This window comes from Bos indicus x Bos taurus, chromosome 15 (assembly GCF_003369695.1).
Source record: "Bos indicus x Bos taurus breed Angus x Brahman F1 hybrid chromosome 15, Bos_hybrid_MaternalHap_v2.0, whole genome shotgun sequence".
NCBI classification, from domain to species: Eukaryota; Metazoa; Chordata; class Mammalia; order Artiodactyla; family Bovidae; genus Bos; species Bos indicus x Bos taurus.
In genome coordinates this window covers 32,337,009-32,343,283 of record NC_040090.1, presented here as the reverse complement: position 1 = coordinate 32,343,283, position 6,275 = coordinate 32,337,009, and positions in this window count along the sequence as shown.

Below are 6,275 nucleotides of genomic sequence, written 5' to 3'. Positions count from 1 at the left end.
TATTCATGACCGGTTTTTTATATTTAGCGACTTAACTAGTGTTTTCACATCCAGTCTTCTTTTGAACTTAGTGAGTCCAAGGATATTTATTCCCATATCACAGATTGGAAAACTGAAACCTATAGAGGAGCAGTGACTTGCCGGAGGCCACACACCAAGTCAGTGACAACTAGGACTAGACCCCAGTTTGCCATCTTGCAGCCAAGTCTCTAGCTTGAGCCTACAGCCTCTCAGTAAGCTTAAGGACTTTTTCAAAGTAGTTTAACTGCCCTGGGGCAAAAGACCCTTTTATAGCCTACATTGGGTTATTGACATTTCACCCTGAATGAGTTTCAGATCTTTCCTTGAAAGTTTAAATGGGGAAAGGGAACTAGAGAGACTGAAGGCAATGGAAATCAAACAGATTTAACTAAACAAGAAGTAAACAATCTAATATAGCACCTGTGTCTGGTCCTGCCATGATTAGCTAGCTTCTGGTTGACTCCTAACTGACCCTAATTGAGTCACTTACTATCTTAAAGCTCCCTCATGCTTTGTCCTAGGCTAACTTCCCACCTCACTCTCCTCTTGAATTGTCTTATCCACATCTTTGTTTACCGCCTATATGCATCAGTACACAAGTATGTATCTCCAACCCTGCCCAACCTCCTCCCCAAGCTCCAGATCTATAGAACCAATTGCATCTTTAATAGCTCCTTCATATATCTCAAAGACATACAAACATGTCTTCAGTTCAGTTCAGTCGCTCAGTCGTGTCCGACTCTTTGTGACCCCATGAATCGCAGCATGCCAGGCCTCCCTGTCCATCACCAACTCCCGAAGTTCACCCCGACTCACGTCCATTGAGTCAGTGATGCCATCCAGCCATCTCATCCTCTGTTGTCCCCTTCTCCTCCTGCCCCCAATCCCTCCCAGCATCAGAGTCTTTTCCAATGAGTCAACTCTTCGCATGACGTGGCCAAAGTACTGGAGTTTCAGCTTTAGCATGTCTTCAGCTGAACTCATCATCTCTATGTACTCCAAGCCAGGATCTCTTCCAATGTCTCACTGTATCCACCATTACAGAAGTAAAAAAAATGAGTTATCTTTAATACCTCTTCCATTCCCATCCATTATAAAATCTTGTCAACTTTACTTCTAAGTATCTTTTTTTCTAGTCCTAGCTCCCATCACATCCTTCCTGCCTTCCCTCCCAGCCATTTTGCATACTGCAACAAGACTAATCCTTCAAAATGCAAATCTGATATTGTTCACTTCTCCCACAACATTCCCAATTAAAAATATACCTTGGGCTTCCTACTGCTCTTAGCATTAGGCAACATCTCAACTTGGCTCCCAGAGAAGGAAATGGCAACCCACTCCATTACTCTTGCCTAGAGAATTCCATGGACAGAGGAGCCTGGTGGGCTGCTGTCCATGGTGTCGCACAGAGTCGGACACAACTGAAGCGACTTAGCAGCAGCAGCAGCAACTTGGCTCCTGCCCACCTCTCCAACCTCCAGTCTAACCATACAATTTCCTTCCCATTCTCCCTCCAGTTATATGGCCTTCTTTAAGGTCTTCAAAATTTCCAAGAAACCACTCACCACAGAGCCTTTGCACATGCTGTTATCTCTTCCTGAAATGTTCATCTTTTCCCTATGCCATAGTTATTTGCATTTATCTTTCAGATTTCTTGGAGTCACTTCTTCAGGAATAGCTCCCCTGACTGAGCCCAGACCAGCTCAGAGCCCTCAATTATAGCAACTTTGTGTCCCTCTCCTTTATAGTATTATTCACTGATACAGTATTTAACATATTGTTAAGTACTTACTACTTGCCACCACTGGCTTCCGGGGTGGCTCAATAGTCAAAGAATCTGCCTGCAATGCAGGAGATGCAGGTTTGATCCTTGGGTCAGGAAGATCCCCTGGAAAAGGAAATGGCAACCCACTCCAGTATTCCTCCCTGGGAAATCCCATGGACAGAAGTGCCTAGTGGGCTACAGTCCATAGAATCACAAAGGGTCAGACATGATTAAGCAACTAAATAACTCTTGCCACCACTGTAGGGATACAGCCATGAGAAAAACATGGCTTCTGCCCCAGTGGAATTTATGTAAACACAGGTAGTTAGGAGATAATCTTAATGTTATGAGTGCTACCAGGGTAAATAAAGGGTGCATTGGGAGGCCAGAAGAAAAGTTGCACACCCAGACTTGGATATGAGGGTGGGCTTCTCAGGGGAAAAAAAGGGAAACCGGAGCTGAGTCATTAAAAGTTAGCACAGCAGAAAAGAAGAAACTGTACACCAAGCAGAGAAAGCTGGATGTGCAGAAGCCCAGAGGCAGGCACAGGAAACTTACTCTGAGTAGTTGAATTTGGCTGGACTGCGAAATTGGAGGTGAGGCTAAGAAATGGAAGTGTTTTGGGGGAGGAGGGGCAAGAACCAGGTTGAATTTGGGGCCTCCCTTTGGTACCTGGAGATGTATCTTCCCAGAATACATTAGATTATGTGGCAAACTTTTCATGACATTCTTCGATTTTTCCTTCCACCTGTAGCCCATAAATAGCTCTTACTGGGGCCAGGCTGTTGAATCTCCTATCAGATCTCTTCATCTGAATATTTCTCAAAGCTTCCTGGGCCATCATGTTGCTACTTACCTGAGAGGGAAGGGATTGCAATTGTTAGCAGTTTCCCCAAACTGAAAACAAATTTCCATCACCAACTTGGGATTGATTAAATGAAGTTAAATTAAGTAAAGCAAGTTACACACAAATTCTGTGGGAAACTGCAGCTATTAAAAAGGGTAAAATAATCTACAATAATTTGAAAAGGAAAAAAAATAGGTTTACAAAGGAATAGACAGAATGTGTTCATTTTAAAATATATTTTTGTTATGTATGTCTTATAGGAGGTTGTATTCCCAAACTGTAAATCATGAGCGTTCTTGGAGAGTGAGATGGGGAGTCACACTTTTAGTTGCTACTCTATGTACCTCTTTATGCTATTTGACTTTGTTCAGCTATCATGTTAACTTTCAAAGTTAAAAAACAGTAAATGATATTTCCAGTTGCAAGAAAAACTTCGAAACAGAGTAGGTATGCCCCTAACCCTGTCATTCATCAAGTCAATCAGTGTAGGCAAATGAGGAAGGCACTAGGGTCTGACTAGCTCTTGGTCATGAGGCTGAATAGCAGCTTTGGAGAAAGACTCCAGAAACAGCCACTGGAGTGAATAAGGCAACCTTACAGCTTGACACTTCTCCTCACATATGTCACTTCAAGGCTAACTATGTGACACCCTGAAGATATCATTCATTCATTCATTCATTCATTTTTCTATTTATCCATTTGTCCATCAAGCCTTTAGTGAATACTCAGGCTCAGTGCTTCCCTGGTGGCTCGGAGGTTAAAGCGTTTGCCTGCAATGTGGGAAACCTGGGTTTGATCCCTGCATCGGGAAGATCCCCTGGAGAAGGAAATGGCAACCCACTCCAGTATTCTTGCCTGGAGAATCCCATGGACAGAGGAGCCTGGTGGGCTACAGTCCACAGGGTCACAAAGGGTCGCACACGACTGAGCGACTTCATTTCACTTTAGGCTCAGTTGCAGGGTAGGTGGAAAGGTGGGAAGAGAGAAAGAAGTCTGCTTTCTGTCCCTGTCCTCAAGCCTATGAGTACAGAGAGAACAACCGGTTTTATTTATTGAACCTCTGTTACAGGACATATAACAGTTTTCAAGACAGGGTTTGTCTCCATTTTACAAATGAGGAAACAGGCTGTGATGAAATTTTTTTCAAAGTACAGTGGGGGCATGTATCTGTTAGCTACTGCTACATAACAAACCATCCAAAACCATGGTGGCTCAAAACAATAAACATGTATTATTGCTCACAGGTCTCTGAGTCAGCCATGTGTTTCATCTGGTCTTGGCTGGACTCATTCATGTGTTTGCAGTCACATGTGGGTTGGGTGACTCTCCTGATCTTGACTCGGGGTGGGCTGGCTATAGGCTAGTCTAGGATGGCTTCACCTGGGATCGCTGGCTCTTTTTATCATGTATCTCACCTACTCGTGTTTCTCATATCCCTCCAGCAGGCTAGCGGTGTTCTCTTGGCACTGACAAAGAGCACGAGGGCAGGTCCTCTCTTTAAGCTTCTGTTTGCTTCATGTTTACCAGCATCCTTTTGGCCAAAGCAAGTCACATGGCTGAACCAAGCATCAGAGTGGATGGAACTATTAAAAGTCAGAGGGCAAAAGAGATGGATACAGGGGAGACCATGATAAGGTTCATCCAGAGAATTAATACAGGACACAATGATCAATTTTATTTGGGAAGAAAGTCTTTGAAGAGGGTACACTAGAGCTGAGTATTGAAATACAAGAGTATCCACTAAGTATGCAGCTGTTTCTTAGAACTGGATGCAGGCTGGTTTTCTACAACCAATAGCAACCCAGCAGGCCTTCCTGTACTCATGACAGACAGGGTTCTATTATTTGTATCTTGGCTTCATTCCTTCTGGTCAGGCATAGAACAGCAGGCACTCAACAAATGTTCGACGAATTGAATTAAATATCTTACTATGAATAAGGTGTGGACTCAAACAGCTGAATCTTGAAGCCAATTGTTAGAAAGAACAGTTTAGCATCAACACTCCCAAAACAGAAATCCTTGTATTTGGCAGTGTCTCAATTCTTTCCTCCCACAAACATTTCCCAGTGTCTATAAGCCAGGTCCTGTATTAGATGATGAATAAGACCCAATACTAGTTCACAGCCTGAGCTGTTGTTTAAATGGAGAAAACTAATAACCCTTTCCAATAGGCTGATTTATCCAACTATCGGGGCTCCATTTTTTAATACTAACTCTTCCAGAAAAATGCACCAGCAGCTGGTGCTACACAAATTCAGAAGCCCTTTGGAACACCACTGAGGTTCTCTGATGGTCAAGGAGACTAATGATAAAAATCTGCCCTTAAATACTGTAAACTAAAATCCATGTCCTGTAGGGCTGAACTCTGAGGTCCCAACACAGGACTCACTTTGAGAAAATATCCAGTCTCACTCAGAGGCATCAAACTCATTGTGGGTCCTCAAGTCTAGGTGAGAACACAAGCCACCTTCCTCTACTTCTACAAAAGAATAAAGTGTTTTTTGTCATGTCTGTAGATTTGATATCCAATGATTGAGAACTCCTGACAACCCATGCCCACCAGGTCTGTCCCACACTTGACAATTCAGCTGTCAAGTGACTCAAGCCAGCATTTTCCCAAAACTCAGTTGAGAATGCTTTTTCTCCTAACCTGTAAGTGTGCTGACAGATCTCACTTTTTTATATATATTTTATTTTTTGACTGCACTGCACGGCTTGTGGGATCTTAGTTCCCCAACCAGAGATCAAACCTGCACCTTCAGCAGTGAAACCACTGGACCACCAGGGAATTCCTGAGGCTGCTGCTTTTTTGAGAGGAAGAAATTCACTTTCCATTCCTCTAAACCTGTTCCACTCTATCCTTGCATATGTTAAGTCACCAAAAAACTAATTTACCTGGACTGTATTAAGCTTAAGTGGAATTACAAGCTACCAGGTCTGTGGTTTTTAAGAGAAATTCCATTTTAATAACATTTGTGAATTTCATTGTCTCTGCATACAAATGATTTGTTTATTTGAATCAAATGATGAGAACCACATATGCTAAATTTTCCCCTTTTGCTTCAGCTTCCAGGAAATTTCGGGGATAAGCAGAGTTTTCTAATTCCCTGGTACTTCTCTCTCACTTCCTTTATTCTGGCTTCTAATCTTTCTCTTCCATGTTTTCATTTTCTGCATCCATACTGTCCAGTATGGTAGCCTGTATTCACATGCGGCTACTGAGCACTTGACAGGTAGCTTGTTCCAGCTGGGATGTGCTGTAAGTGTAAAGTATCTCAATTTTTAATATTGATTATATGTTGAATGACATTTTGGACATAGTGGGTTAAATAAAATATATTACTAAACCTAATTTCACCTGTTTCTTTTGACTTTTCTTTATACAGCTACTAGGAAAATTCAAATTATGTATGTGGGGAAAAAAGCTACACACATGGCCAGCATTTGTGACGTTCATTATATTATCAGGACAGCTCTTTTCTACAAATCAGCCTTTTCCATGAGCATGTTATTACGATAAAAATACCTCAAGTCCTTTAAGAAAACAAGTGAAGTAGTAAATGCAAAGTTGACAGTGGTGGATGGCATGAGAAGGGGAGGTTGATTGGGACACATGCTTGTCAGTCTATTTACCTTCTGTTT